This window comes from Coregonus lavaretus (genome assembly GCF_964263955.1).
Source record: "Coregonus lavaretus genome assembly, chromosome: 34".
Lineage (NCBI taxonomy): Eukaryota > Metazoa > Chordata > Actinopteri > Salmoniformes > Salmonidae > Coregonus > Coregonus lavaretus.
This window is the reverse complement of record NC_140021.1, coordinates 14,062,922-14,079,826: the sequence shown is the minus strand read 5'-3', so window position 1 is coordinate 14,079,826 and position 16,905 is coordinate 14,062,922. Positions and strand designations below refer to the sequence as shown.

Below are 16,905 nucleotides of genomic sequence, written 5' to 3'. Positions count from 1 at the left end.
AGGAAAGGAACTTATCAAGGCGTCAAGCTCATTGATGAACTCTCCAAAGGAACCTGGAGGGCGATAAATGACAAGGATGTTAAGTGTGAATGGGCTAGTGACTGTGACAGCATGGAATTCAAATGAGGAGATAGACAGATGGGTCAGGGGAAAGAGAGAGAATGTCCACTTGGGAGAGATGAGGATTCCTGTGCCACCGCCGCGCTGACCAGATGCTCTCGGGGTATGCGAGAACACATGGTCAGACGAGGAAAGAGCAGTAGGAGTAGCAGTGTTTTCTGTGGTAATCCAGGTTTCCGTCAGCACCAAGAAGTCGAGGGACTGGAGGGTATCATAGGCTGAGATGAACTCTGCCTTGTTGGCCGCAGAACGGCAGTTCCAGAGGCTGCCAGAGACCTGGAACTCCACGTGGGTCGTGCGCGCAGGGACCACCAGATTACAGTGGCAACAGCCACGTGGTGTGAAGCGTTTGTATGGCCTGTGCAGAGAGGAGAGAACAGGGATAGACAGACACATAGTTGACAGGCTACAGAAAAAGGCTACAATAATGCAAAGGAGATCGGAATGAAATGAACTAAACATCTGGGAAAGCGAGAGAGTGGGGCCTCCCTCACTTATGTTTCACTGAAACACTCAAATTTAACTCTCCCAACTTCCACTTTAGAAATTAGAATTGTTGTAAACTACAGCGGTTCAATGTTTTCTAGGAATAGACTAACTTAGATTATTCAGCTAGCTAACTTGGTACAGTATTCTTCCGTGAAAACCGTCCAGGGCACCGAATCCTATGACGCCATAGCCAACTAGCATGCCAGCCTCCAATAACATGGTTTAGCACCAATACTCGGTTACAACAAACCACCAGTGTGTTAACACGCCAAGCAGATCATTCGTGTCCGTGTCTAACGTTGTGTAAAGTTTTGGGTTAGTTTTGACAGTTTGAGTGAGTACGTCGTCAACTTATTCAGCCAGTTAGTTAGCTAGAATAGTTAGCATACTAGCTAGCCATTGCTCTCTGCCAACGAACCAACTCCTCCTCCCACTGCACGAACACACAGAGAGAGCCAAGCTAACGTTAACTAGTCACCCATGTCCCGAATTCCCTTGAACGACTCTGGTTACCAGTATGTAAAAACAAAACAAAAATAAATGTAGGTTATAACTTACCCTTAGTAGCTACTGTTAGCCAGTTAAGTGCAAAGCTAGCCACTGAATCGATTCAGCCAGTTCGCGTCTGTCCCAAAGGAGAGAAAGTGTCTCCAAATATTAAAGCTAGGTCGTTCCAGCTATTGTTTAGTTAGCTATCCAGGTAGCAACAAGCTAGCTACATTTCGAGTACAGTAGCTACTAACTACCTAACGATAACGCTTCAGATAATGAGGTTAGAAAAACAGCTGAATGGTAGCTAGCTAGCTGGCATAATTACAGGTACTCTTAAGCGTGAAATAACATTGGAAACAACTATCCACAGTTGCTAATAGTTACCAGTAGCTACCCGCTAGCTAGCTAGCTTTATTGGTCCATGTAGTGGGTTAGCTAGCCTCGTGCTTCACCGGGCTCAGCCGAATACAATACTTACCTACAATAATTACCTATAATAACTTACAATAACTACCTAGATAAACTACCTACAATACCTAACTACAATACCTACCTACAATCTAAATACATGGTTTAAGCTTTACTCGACACCATATAAGCCAAGCTTACCTCCCGCCAGAGAGAGACACAACCTCACCCGACGCTCACCCGATGCTCATACACAGCTCAGAATAGGCTGTATCGTGTGTATAACTTTGTACTGTCAGTTTTGTTGCCGTGTCTTAATGAGCTCACAGTGAGAGATTGACTCTATCCTCAGTGTTGCTATTTACCTGTATAATTACTGTTGTCGTGTGTTTCAGTATGCCAGTGTTTATCTCTGTAGACGGTAATGTGTGTGCGTGCGTGTGTGTACATGCGTGTGTGTGTGCGTGTGTCTGTGTGTGTGAGTGTGTTACAAATGCCGATCAGCAGTTTTTGGACCTTACCTTTTCCAACTCAACGACTTTGTGTGTGTGCGTGTGTGCGCGTGTGTGTGTGTGTCTATGGAGTGAACACCTGTCTATCAGCGTAATGCTCTATTCCATTAGTGATCCAATTCTGTTTGTTCAGCTAATTGCTTCAGAGGCTGCAATCATCAGTGTTTCTGTTGCCTGGCAAATTATTTCATCGGCATGCACACTGGCATACCCTCCCTCCCTCCCTCCCTCCCTCCCTCCCTCCCTCCCTCCCTCCCTCCCTCCCTCCCTCCCTCCCTTCATCCTTACTTGTGTGAGTGTGTGCATGCGTGCGTCTCCTTTTGAAGACCCTAATCAATTTCACAAAATGTGTTTAGGAGGGGGGGGACTCAGTCAAGGTCTTAACTTACTGTTGCAAGTTAGAATAGTAGAATACACACACATTTGTTTGTGCATCAGCAGTTTTTCTCTTGTTATGTCAGTCACTGATAGTCACTCAATTAGCCCATGTCAGCTAAAAATTGTTTGATTGCTAAGTTAGTCTAGCAGCCTGCTATCTAAACTTAGTAATCATGGTCGAATAACCGGCCGGGGGGCCCCCCATTGATTTTGTTAGTCAGTCTCACTCAGATACTGTATCATATTAAAACCTGCAAACATTTCTCTTCACCCTATTGAAAAATATGGAGAATTGCAGAAAATTACACAGACTTTCAAATGTTCCTTTCCAACCCAAGGCAAAATCAGTAGAATTGCATAAAATGAGTTATACAATTGTAAAGTCTTCTCTCTGTCGTGTGGCAGAATGTGTAGAATTGCAGCAAACTTGCTTTAAAACTGCACCATTTTCTCTACGCCCCATTTCAAAATGTGTAGAATTACACTAAATTAACTCTAAAACGCACATGTGGGTACGTAGACCCGCGAGCAACTGCAGCCCCTCATAATGAGTTAATATTTGTTGTGGCCCCCATCAAAGTTGCCCATACCTGTGTTACAGCCTGAATTCAAAATGGATAAAATATTTATTTTTTTCGCCCATCTACACACAATACCGCACGTATAATGACAAAGTGAAAACATGTTTTAAGATATTTTTGCAAATGTATTGAGAATGAAATACAGAAATATCTAATTTACATAAGTATTCAAACCCCTGAGTCAATACATGTTAGAATCACCTTTGGCATTGATTATACAGTGGCTGGCAAAAGTATTCACCCCCCTTGGCATTTTTCCTATTTTGTTGCCTTACAACCTGGAATGAAAATCGATTTTTTTGGGGTTTGTATCATTTGATTTACACAACATGCCTACCACTTTGAAGATGCAAAATAATTTTGAGCGTGCATAACTATTCACCCGCCCAAAGGTAATACTTTGTAGAGCCACCTTTTGCAGCAATTACAGCTGCAAGTCTCTTGGGGTATGTCTCTAGAAGCTTGGCACATCTAGCCACTGTGATTTTTGCCCATTCTTCAAGGCAAAACTGCTCCAGCTCCTTCAAGTTGGATGGGTTCCGCTGGTGTACAGCAATCTTTAAGTTATACCACAGATTCTCAATTGGATTGAGGTCTGGGCTTTGACTAGGCCATTCCAAGACATTTAAATGTTTCCCCTAAAACCACTTGAGTGTTACTTTAGCAGTATGCTTAGGGTCATTGTCCTGCTGGAAGGTGAACCTCCGTCCCAGTCTCAAATCTCTGGAAGACTGAAACAGGTTTCCCTCAAGAATATCCCTGTATTTAGCACCATCCATCATTCATCAAGTCAAGGGGTGTGAATACTTTCTGAAAGCACTGTACATTACCAACGCTTAAGTGGTGGTTAAGCTAAGCCTATACGCTTCACTGGTACACAGCTTTGTATTAACTGTTGTTTTGAGTCAGTTCACATAAAATGTACAGACTGGTAAAGGTTGTGGGATTATGGACAGATATGCTTTCTTTGTGTGAATGAGTCATCTTATGATTTTCTCTCTTCCTCATCAGATTTCCATTGCCTCCATCCCTCTCTTTGGTTTCTCTTTCTCTCCCTCTTCCTCCCTCTCTCTCTCTCTTTCTCTCTCTCTCTCGTTTTATTGATTTCTCTCTCTGTCTGGGATTTCTGTTCTGCGCTGTCAGCCCTGACTTAGCTCTACACACCATACACACACACACGGATGCACAGCACACAAAATAATCATTATGTGTTTTCTTGAGTGAGTCTGTGTCTTTATGTGTACATGTGGGTGGTGTGTATTTATGTGTACATGTGGGTGCTGTGGGTATGTATTTATCTTTCAGCATGTGGGCGAGTGTGAATATGAATATGTGTGTGCGTCCGTTTGCGTGCTAGTGCATTTCCTTGTGCCCACATTCGTCAGTGTAACCATCAATGGTGTTAGTTTTTTCATGGACCTTTCCACTATCTTAATTAGTACAGCTTTAATTAAAGCTTCATCCCTACGTTCCATGTTTCCTCTTCTTGCATCTCATTGTGTTTATCAGTGTAATTACTGAACGCTGTGTATCCACTTCAGCCTGTACGATCACTGCTTTAATAGACTCTATTTATTGAAGTATGGACTGGGCTGGCTCTGCTCTACAATACACATGGAGACTAACATCAGCACTATGGGGAAAGAGAGGGAGAGAGAGGGGGAGGTTGGCAACGAGAGACCAAGAGAGACCTCTCCTCCTCTCTCTAGCTCCCTCTTTGCTTTATTGGCATGGGAAACATATGTTTACATTGTCAAAGCAAGTGAAATGCATAAACAAAAGTGAAATAAACTATAAAAAGTGAACAGTAAATATTACACTCACACAAGTTCCATAATAATAGAGACAATTCAAATGTCATATTATGTCTATATACAGTGTTGTAACGATGTGCAAAAGTACAAAAGGGAAAATAAATATATAAATGTACAATGGTGTTTGTTCTTCACTGGTTGCCATTTTCTTGTGGCAACAGGTCACAAATCGTACTGCTGTGATTGCACACTGTTATAACGACTCAGGATGAGACCCAGATGCAGACATAGGAGGCAGATGGTCAGAGTCTCAGAGAGTTATTATAAACAGGGTTAGGCAAAAAGCAGGTCCAGGGCAGCAGAGGTCAGTAATCCGAATTAGAGTCAGGTAGGCGTGGAACGGAAACAGAAGACAAAGGGCTGTGACACAGAGGTTTAATCATAGACACATGAAAAGTGGGATGTATATGGAGGGTGTGGGGCAACAGAAGACGAACAGCAGTAGGGCTAAGGATTTTAGAGGTGAGAAAGGGGCCGATAAAGCGGGGGAAAAGTTTACGGGACTCCACCCTGAGGGCCAGATCCTGAGTGGAGAGCCATACCCTCTGCCCGAGACGATAGCGGGGAGCCGGGGTCCGGTGGCGGTCCGCCTGTCGACGATACCTGGAGGTGGTCTGAAGAAGAGCGGACGAACATCTGGGCAGAGGGTATGCTGACCTCTTCCTCATGCTCTGGGAAGAGCGGAGGCTGGTAACCCAGGGAACACTCGAAAGGCGAGAGACCAGTGGCCGAGCAGGGAATTGTGTTGCGGGCGTACTCCACCCACACAAGTTGCTGGCTCCAGGTGGTGGGATTGGTGGAGACGAGGCAACGAAGGGTCGTCTCCAGATCCTGATTGGCTCGCTCCGACTGGCCATTAGATTGGGGATGAAACCCGGAGGACAGGCTGGCCGATGACCCAATAAGGTTGCAGAATGCCTTCCAGAACCTGGACGACAACTGAGGACCACGACACAGCTTTGACAGCTTTCATGTTTTCATGTCGTTTTTCTTCATTTTGTCTTTTACTTCTGAAAGTGTGTTGTGAGAGACATTAAAACTAGCGGTTGATCAAATAGTGCACTGGTAAAGTGTGTGTGTGTGTGTGTGTGTGTGTGGTTGTGGTGTGTGCCTGTGTGTGTGTGTGCTCACAAGAATGTGAGCACACACACACAACACATGCACACAACACATGCACACACACACGTTGGCATGCGCGCACAGTTATCTTATCAGCAGATCAAACCACTTTTTGTTAACTGTCACACAGGGATGAACGTGCATGTACACGCTCACGCGCGCACACACACACACACACACACACACACACACACACACACACACACACACACACACACACACACACACAGGCACAACAACACACACTTGATCTAATCTCCTTTGTGATTTAAGGAGTGTGTGAGGGCTCTCTTTAAATCCCTTAAACGCCTGGGGATCCCTTCCTCCATCCCTCCATCTCACTCTACCTTCATCCCTCTCTCTCCCTCCTTCCCTGATCCCTCTATCTCTCTAACAAACACTTATCATTGTAGCAGATAAAAGACATTGACATAGAGGCTTTATTTATCTACCAGAACCAGGGGGAACAATCAGGCTGGTAATGCTATGTTGAGAGGCCTTAGCTGAGGTGCACTAAGGCTCTGTTTAAACTGTATTGGACAATTTTTATAGGTTAACGCGAATGACCTCGCCAAGAGGTTTAGACCTCTTGGTGAAATATGAAACACTTCTGACCCACACAAGGTTGCAGGTTCAAATCCCATTAGGGCTACTGAATTTGCTGCACTACGTTTCAGTACTCAGCTCTTTAGAGGTAAAGGTAAACATCCTCAGGGCTCAGGTTGCATAGTGTATTCTCTGGAGTAGTCAGTACTGTATTTCTAGGCTGTGATGTTGTTACTTAAGAACAAAAGGAAATCTAAGTGTGCCTTCATCAGAACATCACTTGGTGGTAAAGCAGAAACAAAATCAATCCTCGCAACAAAATCCAATTTGGAGTAAAACTGTCAGCTCTTGTTCTTTCTTTCTATCATTCTTTCTTGGGGTTTACACGGTTCAGTGACAGAAAGTGGTGAAGGGAGTGAGAAAGGGAGAGAAGGGAGTGAGAAAGGGAGAGAAAAAGAAATAGAAAATGAATGGAATGAGGTAGAGAGAGAGAGAGAGAGAGAGAGAGATAGCGAGAGAGAGAGAGAGAGAGAGAGAGAGAGAGAGAGAGAGACAGACAGACAGACAGACAGACAGACAGACAGACAGACAGACAGACAGACAGACACTGAGAGAGAGAGAGAGAGAGAGAGAGAGAGAGAGAGAGAGAGAGAGAGAGGTAGACAGAGAGAGAGAGGTAGACAGAGAGAGAGGTAGAGAGAGAGAGGTAGAGAGAGAGAGAAAGAGAGGTAGAGAGACAGAGAGAGAGAGGTAGAGAGAGAGAGAAAGAGAGAGAGAGACCGAGAGAGAAAGAGAGAGAGAGACAGAGACCGAGAGAGAAAGACAGAGACATATATAGAGAGAGAGACATAGAGAGAGAGCGGTAGAGAGAGAGAGAGAGAGATAAGTAGAGTATTACCTACTGGTGAGCCACACAGTAGGTCATCCGTCCCTCCTTTATTTCTAATTTATCTGCATTCCACAACAACCATGTGAGAAGGATAACACAATAAAGAAAACCATTTCCTCCATAACGATGTGAGAGAAAACATTTATTTCACTTTGTGCTGCGTGTCAGTGGGAGTGTTAAACCTAATGGAATAACGGTGGTGACTGGCCTCACACACCCACACAACTAACGGTCTTATGGTCTTCAACCTCGGAAATAAATGTCGCCTGCGGGGACTGTGTTGTGCTGTATAATCATCTAACAATTTTATTTTTTCTCATTCTCTCTTTCTCTCTCTCTGTCTCCCCCTCTCTCTCCCCTCTCTTTTCCCACCTCTCTCTTTCTCTCTGCCCCCCCCCCCTCTCTCTCTCTCTCTGTAGGGAGTTTGGATGGAGGGATCCAGAGTTACCTGAGGTGATTCAGATGCTACAGCACCAGTTCCCTTCAGTCCAGTCCAATGCTGCAGCCTATCTCCAACACCTCTGCTTCGGAGACAACAAGATCAAATCAGAGGTAGCCTACTACTGGGCGTGTGTGCGTATGTGTTCGGCAAAGATAAAGACCTTTCTACCATTCCCAAAACCCAGAGCATCTCTCTACACATCCCTCTAAAGCTATCTGTAATAAACTGGTGTTAGAACCCTTTAACAAACCCTTTATTAATAAGCCTCCTACCACCTTGAAATAGCAGTAATCTGTTACATTGTGTTGTCTGCTCTGAATCCCTCACAATCAATTTTTACAACAACAGAGAGCATTGATGTGCGTCTGCCCTGTGCCACTGTTGGTCAATAGCTGCTTCACCCTCTTATTGAAAAGTGACGATGCACATTGTAAAATGCACAAAAACACACGTGCACACACACACACACAAACACACAAACACACACACACACACACACACAAACACAGGTACAAACTTAGCCCTTGTGTGTGTTGTAGCAGTTGGAATTATCGTTGAATAGAGCAGAGACACAATAAGAAGAAAGCTTGGTATTGACAGACAAGACAACACTGTGATTGTCTCCACAAAGTATCGAGGGTGAGGGAGCGAGAGTGGGGGAGAGGGAGAGAGAGTGGGGGAGAGGGAGAGATAGCAGGGGAGAGGGAGAGAGAGTGGGAGAGTGAGTGATGGGGAGAGGGAGAGAGAGTGGGGAGAGAGTGATGGGGAGAGGGAGAGAGAGTGGGGGAGAGAGTGATGGGGAGAGGGAGAGAGAGTGATGGGGAGAGGGAGAGAGAGTGGGGGAGAGAGTGATGGGGAGAGGGAGAGAGAGGGGGGAGAGAGTGATGGGGAGAGGGAGAGAGAGTGGGGGAGAGAGTGATGGGGAGAGGGAGAGAGAGTGGGGGAGAGAGTGATGGGGAGAGGGAGAGAGAGTGGGGGAGAGAGTGATGGGGAGAGGGAGAGAGAGTGGGGGAGAGAGAATGGGGGAGAGGGAGCGAAAAGTGGAGAGAAAAAGGGAAAGAGAAAGAGAAGGGAGGGAGGGAAGCTGGTATTTGATTCCAGGATATGGGATCAAATTATTTAGCGAGTGTGCAAAGTAATGATTAGAGCGGTGTTTGGGGTGTGTGGGTGTGTGGGTGGGTGTAGGGCATCCGGAAGTCTAAAGTCTGGCCTTTATTGTGACTGACTACAGAGACAGCTTGGCAAATTCAGCTCGACATTATTTATAGCACGTCTACACACAAACACACACACACACACCGCCCCCTTCTCGTCTCTGTCTGGCTAAAGTTCAGTCCCATCAGCTGTTTTTGTGGCTATATGACCTGTCGATATCCATTTGTCCAGACGTGGCCTATAGCCAAGCTTCTCTCTCTCTCTCTCTCTCTCTCTCTCTCTCTCTCTTCCATCCCTCCTTACCCTCATCCTCCCCCACCAAAACCTCTCTGTATTTTCTACATGCTTCTCTTCTTTCTCTTCCTCCATCCATTTTCTACATACATTTCTCTCCTCCTTTCTATCCATCTCTCTCATGTTTCATTGGATAAGCCTTGTGTTTCAGAAAAGTATTTTCCTTTTGTTGATTATAGAAACACTAGACAATAACAACAAGAACAACAGCACCAAACAACATCTGCATCCCTAAAGTTGCTGTTCTGTTCCCCACATGTGCTGGATACACACACACGCACACACACACACACACACACACACACACACACACACACACACACACACACACACACATCCCTGGTGGAATACACACACATCTCATCTCCACTCATTAACACTCTCCACTGGTGTATGAAGAGCTTTTGGTTTATTTGTTGTGTCGGCTCTCCAAGCATGTGTTGCTTCTTCATTTCTTGAGAGAAGGGGCGCGGCTCTGTTGCATCCCGTTTGGCATGGCGTTCTTTTATGTTTTTGTGTTTTTACACTTTTTGTAAAATATCTGTCAACGATGGCTTTACAGTGGTGGGGTGTTGGACTGATCTTGTTGATCGTGTACATACCCGCTACAAACTGACTAAGTTATGAAAATGCTGCTGGCAGCGGAATCCAATACAGTAAAGAGTTCCTACTACAATGCAACTCAAACATGAACGCCATGGGTATCCCAATGGCCTATCTAATCCCTGATTGTCTGCGGGTGGATTACAAGGCCAAATGCAAACGTGGAAAACACAGGGAAATCAGACAGAGACTAACTTCCCTTACCCGACACTTTCCTGATCAACACCCAGTCACTGAGGAGGAAATCGGATGAGCGGTTAGCGAATCTGCCCTTCCAGCATGAATACCGGGAGGCCTGATTGCTGGATGATAGAGTCCCGGACAGTGAGGTGGAGCCGGCCGGCTTCACACTGGTCAGAGCGGACCGTGATCTGACCGCCACAGGGACCAGTGGTGTAAATCAATCCTGGTAAGAGAGAGACTCTGTACCCCTGACATTGAACTGTTTTCTGTGTCACTGTGACCGGCCAGTGAGTTCCAGCAATTGTTTGTTACCCTTGTGTACATTCAATCAAAAGCTAATATAGAAAATGCCATACTAGGAAAAATAAGACTCTTGATTTGTGCTATTGGACAATACCAAATGCTTTCTCTGCCATCACCAGACATCCCTTGGGGACATCAGACCACAATGTTGTCTACCTCCGGCCAACCTACTCTCGGCTCCTGGAGAGGGAGAAACCTACAGTTAAAACTGTCCAGATCTGGAACGAGAACAGTATCACTCGTCTCCAAGGGTGTTTTGACTGTACTATGTGGAAGGTATTTCAGGACAGCAGCTCTGATCTTAATGAACTCACAGATGTTGTTTCAGACTATGTAAACTTCTGTGTTGAGTCAGTTGTGCCTACTAAGACCTGTAAATACAGGGAGGTATACAGGCAGGGTGGAGAGGACCCTCTACTCAGGAAACTCAAGGGTGGCCTGGCAAAGGATAAAATCCATGGCTAGTGCCCCCAACATAGGCAGGGGAAAATGACAATGCTGACCTTGGGAGACATGAGGGCCAGAACATGGCTAATGAACAGAATGTTTTCTTCTCACGATTTGAATCAGACGACTTTGTGTTGGCAACAAATGTTTGAGAGGGTTATTGTTAAACAGGCTGATGTTTTGCACACAAAAGCCCCAGACAAAAATAAATGGACATGTGGTAAAGCTCTGTTCTGAACTAGCTGGTGTTTTTACAGACATTTTCCAATCATCCCTCGACCAGCAACAAGTGCCAGTTTTGTGGAAAAACTCAACAATTATACCCATTCCTAAAGCTTCTAATCCCTCTGCGTTGAATGACTAGTGCCCTGTCGCCTTGACATCCTTAGTAATGAAATGCTTTAAGAAAATTGTGAAAAGTAATATCCTCACATATCAGCCCAGCAGAAGACTCTCCTCAACATGGTCTTTAGACTTCTAGAGGGCGCCAAATCCCATGTCAGGGTTGTTTGTTGACTTTTCTTCTGCCTTCAACACAATCCAGCCTTACATTCTGGCACAAAGACTCATAGGGAAATGGAAATACCTAGTCAGTTGTACAACTGAATGCATTCAACTGAATGTGTCTTCTGCATTTAACCCAACCCCTCTGAATCAGACAGGTGCAGGGGGCTGCCTTAATCAACATCCACATACAGTGGGTTACCTGCCTTGCTCAGGGGCAGAACGACAGATTTTTACCTTGTCAGCTCGGGGATTCAATCCAGCAACCTTTAGTGTACTAGCCCAACGCTCCTACCCGCCAGGCTACCTGCCGCCCCATAGGGGACTTCTCCTTAGATGGGGGGCTGGTTTTATGGCTGTAGGACTTCCTGAGCTAGTGGTCACATCGGGTCAAGGTAGGTCCCCATGTGTCCAACACAGGCTCTCCACAGGGATGTGTTTTGTCCCCTCTCCTGTACATCTTGTTCACCAACAGTTGTACAAGTTCCCATCCTGACAGACACCTTGTCAAGTTCCCTGATGACACTGCCTTGATCTGTCTGTTACATGATGACGATCAACACCAGGGCCCGGTCCTAAATGACTGTGTAGAGTGGTGTGAGGAATCACACTTGGTCCTCAATACCAACAAGACATGCATAGACTTCAGGAAGCGAACACCCACCTCTGCAACATCTATCAGAGGTCAAAACATAGAGATTGTAGAGGAAATCAAATATCTGGGTGTCCTCTTGGACAATAAGCTTCAGTGGAGTAAATGTACAGACCTGATCTACAATAAGAGTCAGCAGAGATGGTACTTTCTCAATAAGCTTGGCTCTTTTAATGTTGACTGTTCTATAGGTTATTTTAATGTTGACTCTGTTTTACAAATCTTTCATTGAGAATATTTTAACGTTTTGTAATGTTTGTTGTTTGGGCAATGCCACTGTCAGCCAGAAAAATATGCTGAGAAGGATTATCACCACAGCAACAAGATACTTGGAGTCAAACAGACAGGCTTGGATTAGATCTTTAAGGTCAGGGCCCTCAGCAAGGCTCACAAAATCATTTTAGACCCAAGCCACCCCCTGTACCTGGACTTTGAACTACTCCCCTCTGGGTGTAGGTATAGGGCACTCCCCGGCAGGAATAACAGAACAAGACAATAATTTGTGCCAGGTGTGATATCCCTCCTAAACAGCTGGGGTTAATGTTCCTAGCCACCCAGCGGTATACTGTATAGGCAGGGCGGCAGGTAGCCTCAAGGTTAGAGCTTTGGACCAGTAACCGAAAGGTTGCTGGTTTGAATACCGTAGCCGACAAGGTAAAAAAACTGTTGCGGTGCCCTTGAGCAAGGCACTTAACCCTAATTGCTCCAGGGGTGTTGTATTGTAAATTTGTTGTCTACTTAAATTTAAATGCCACTTTGAACGTGTACATGATACCACAACAAAATGTCCCCACAGGGACAATAAAGTCAGTAAAGTGTTTGTGTCTGTGTAATGTACAGATATGGAACAAAGACTCACACACATGGCAATGAACAGGGCCACACATTCCCAGTTTGACGTTCCAGTCATGGTCTCCAGAATCCCGATGCCAGCTGATCACATTCCCGTTCCAATTCCCAAGCCAAGCAGCTGTCACTAACTGCTAGCGGTAACCGTAGTGCAGAAGCTATACCCGCCATGCAACCGCAGGCCACAAACAAATCAATCCACAGCATAATCACCTACATATACTGGTCCTAGGTATGGAGGAAATGCACTGTTTTTGTGGATTATTATATCATCAAGAGTATTGTCCTCTTAGTGACTGAACATGTCAGGTGGGGGGAGGTAGAAGGGAGGATAGGAGAGAGGAGAGGAGAGGAGAGGAGAGGAGAGGAGAGGAGAGGAGAGGAGAGGAGAGGAGAGGAGAGGAGAGGAGAGGAGAGGAGAGGAGAGGAGAGGAGAGGAGAGGAGAGGAGAGGAGAGGAGAGAGAAGATGAGAGGATAGGATAGGAGAGAGGAGAGGAGAGGAGAGGAGAGGGGAGAGAAGATGAGAGGATAGGATAGGAGAGAGGAGAGGAGAGGAGAGGGGAGACGGGAGAGAAGATGAGAGGATAGGATAGGAGAGAGGAGAGGAGAGGAGAGGAGAGGAGAGGGGAGAGGGGAGAGAAGATGAGAGGATAGGATAGGAGAGAGGAGAGGAGAGGATAGGAGAGAGGAGAGGAGAGGAGAGGAGAGGAGAGGAGAGGAGAGGAGAGGAGAGGAGAGGAGAGGAGAGGAGAGGAGAGGAGAGGAGAGGAGAGGAGAGGGGAGAGGAGATGAGAGGATAGGATAGTAGAGAGGAGAGGAGAGGAGGGGAGAGGAGATGAGAGGAGAGGATAGGAGAGAGGAGAGAAAATAAGCGAAGCGAGGAGAGGGATGTTTTTGAGTATCAATGGATGTGGTTTGTTTAGTATTCAGTTCAGTTTAATCCGGCTTAATTGAAAAGATAACTGAAATTAATTTGGAGCGATAAACTTCTGCAATGTCGTCAAACAGCTCTTCTAACCTTTCCTTGTCCTCTCCTTCCTCTCTGCTTTTCTTTCTCTCTCTCCCTGACTGACTGTTTTCCCTTCACCTTCACTCTCATCTCTTTCATTCCCTTCTCACTCACTCCCTTTCTACCTTTTCCTCTCTCTCTGTCGCTCTCTCTCTCTTTCTGTCTCTCCCTGTCTCTCTCGCTCTCTCTTTCTGTCTCTCCCTGTCTCTCTCTCTCTCTTTCTGTCTCTCCCTCTCTCTTTCTGTCTCTCCCTCTGTGTGGTGATGCTATCTAAGGTTTGTGTGTAGAAGGTTCAGGTCAAGAACAGATCTAAGCCTTTAAAGGAGAAAGGCACTTGTAATCTGGGCCAGCAGCTCTTTATAGCAGGAAATAGGAACACTATTTATACTGAACAAAACATGTAAAGTGTTGGTCCCATATTTCATGAGCTGAAATAAAAGATGCCAGAAATGTTCCATATGCACAGAAAGCTTATTTCTCTCACATTTTGTGCACAAATTTGTTTACATCACTGTTAGTGAGCATTTCTCCTTTGCTAAGATAATCTATCCACCTGACAGGTGTGGCATATCAAGAAGCTGATTAAACAGCATGATCATTACACAGGTGAACCTTGTGCTGGGGACAAAACATGTCCCCAGCACAATGCCACAGATGTCTCAAGTTTTGAGGGAGCATGCAATTGGCATGCTGACTGCAGGAATGGCCCCCATAGCTGTTGCAAGAGAATTGAATGTTCATTTCTCTACCATAAGACACTGTTTTAGAGAATTTGGCAGTACATCCAACCGGCCTCACAACCACAGACCACGTTTAACCACGCCAGCCCAGGACCTCCACATCTGGCTTCTTCACCTGCGGGATCGTCTGAGAGCAGCCACAAGAACAGTTGATGAAACTGAGGAGTATTTATGTTTGTAATAAAGATATTTTGTGGGGAAAAACTCATTTTGATTGGCTGGGCCTGTCTCCCCATTGGGTGGGCCTGGCTCCAAAGTGGGTGGGTCTATGCCCTCCCATGCCTACCCATGGCTGCGCCCCTGACCAGTCATGTGAAATCCATAGATTAGGGCCTAATCAATTTATTTCAATTGACTGATTTCCTTATATGAACTGTAGCTCAGTAAAATAGTTGAAATTATTGCATATTGCGTTTATATTTTTGTTTAGTATATAAATGAACATCTTGCTGGGCAGTTCTGGATCTAAGACATGCGCACGCACTGACACACACACATACACACACACAAACGCACACACAAACACACACACACAACTCCAAATATTCACCAGTTGGTTGTTAAGGACATTGAAATGTTTCTATGGTTAATGACCTCCTGTGAACCACTATCGAGATCTAGGATCATTATAACTCCCTGATGATTGGTTGGAACCCTCTTTTCTCTCTGCTCATTGGCCCCCTGATGGTTCCAGAAGGACCTGTAGTGAAACAGTGGGGGAAGGCTATGATTGTAACATCTGGATGGCGAGACTGCTGCAAATCTTCCAGGAAATCACTGAGTGTACATGATTAGAATTTACATTTCGAGGTTTCATTTTTTATTGTATTATTATTATTATGATTTTATTTTTTAGGGGGTAGATCATCTTTAATATTGCAGATAGATTGTGGATTCTATCAATGTAATTGTCTGCATCTCTCTGTCTCTCTCTGTCTCTCTCTCTCTCTCTCTCTCTCTCTCTCTCTCTCTCTCTCTCTCTCTCTCTCTCTCTCTCTCTCACTTTCACTCTCTCTCTCTCTCTCTCTCTCTCTGTCTGTCTGATTCATCATCAGATTCGTCGTCAGGGTGGGATCCAGCTGCTGGTAGACCTGTTGGACCACCGTATGAGTGAGGTCCACCGCAGTGCCTGTGGAGCCCTGAGGAACCTGGTCTACGGCAAGGCCAACGACGACAACAAGATCGCCCTGAAGAACTGTGGGGGCATACCTGCCCTGGTGCGCCTGCTACGCAAGACTGGAGACGTGGAGATACGAGAACTGGTCACAGGTACAGTACACATATTACACACACACACGTACACACACTGACAACTCTAAATTCCAGAAGACAGTGATAACTGTTTCCAATGGTTTCATTATTCATAAGTCCAGACTTATTCAGTAGCAGGAGAACATAGCTACTCAGTAGGGAAAACTATTTTAAGGAAAGCAGGATCAATGAATTCAATGGTTTCAAGTCACACCTCTATCACTCTGTCCAAATTCTCAGACCCTCATTGTCCACAGTCTCAGACAGAGTCTCAGCTGACTTTGAGAGCTTCTAAGACAGGCTAGCCAAGGAGAGATCCTGAAAGACTACTTTACATCAGACTACATCAACATCTGGGGACCTTCGCCCAAGATTTTCATGTATGTTGGTGTTTGGGTGTGTGTGTGTGTGTGTGTGAACGTTCATGCATGTTTATCTCTGATGGGAGGGGCCAGACATACGTAGTCCTAACCCATCTGTGACTAGTCATTAGCCTTGTGAATGGGCGTTGAGAAGCCTATCAGCTACTCCGATGGAGCGGGTCCCCCTGCCTGAATGGGCGTTGAGAAGCCTATCAGCTACTCCGATGGAGCGGGTCCCCCTGCCTGAATGGGCGTTGAGAAGCCTATCAGCTACTCCGATGGAGCGGGTCCCCCTGCCTGAATGGGCGTTGAGAAGCCTATCAGCTACTCCGATGGAGCGGGTCCCCCTGCCTGAATGGGCGTTGAGAAGCCTATCAGCTACTCCGATGGAGCGGGTCCCCCTGCCTGAATGGGCGTTGAGAAGCCTATCAGCTACTCCGATGGAGCGGGTCCCCCTGCCTGAATGGGCGTTGAGAAGCCGATCAGCTACTCCGATGGAGCGGGTCCCCCTGCCTAAGTTGGCCGCCCTGTGGGCTGGCAGGCAGTCCGTGACAGAGACAGAATAGGCTCTATTGTAAAGGCCTTCAAACCACTGAGGGGAGAAATGAGGCCTCTTGAAATAGCATTTAAGACCTGAGGAATTGTGTTAACTACCAGTGCTAATGCCTAGGCTCAGTGGGCTAACATGGTCTTGAGTGTCACTGATTACCTATGTTCGATACCGAGTCAATCACGTTCTTACACAGTGAAACAGTGTTTAAA

At 45.8% G+C, this 16,905-nt stretch overlaps 1 pseudogene across 1 annotated transcript in view; it reads left to right on the top strand.

Moving 5' to 3' along the window:
• Positions 1 to 16,905, top strand: part of LOC311109294 (catenin delta-2-like) — a 235,212-nt pseudogene that overhangs the window by 162,737 nt on the left and 55,570 nt on the right. Inside the window, exons 5-6 of the transcript in view lie at positions 7,768 to 7,900; positions 15,586 to 15,799. The product of the transcript in view is annotated as a catenin delta-2-like (transcript). The remainder of the gene's footprint in view (positions 1 to 7,767; positions 7,901 to 15,585; positions 15,800 to 16,905) is intronic.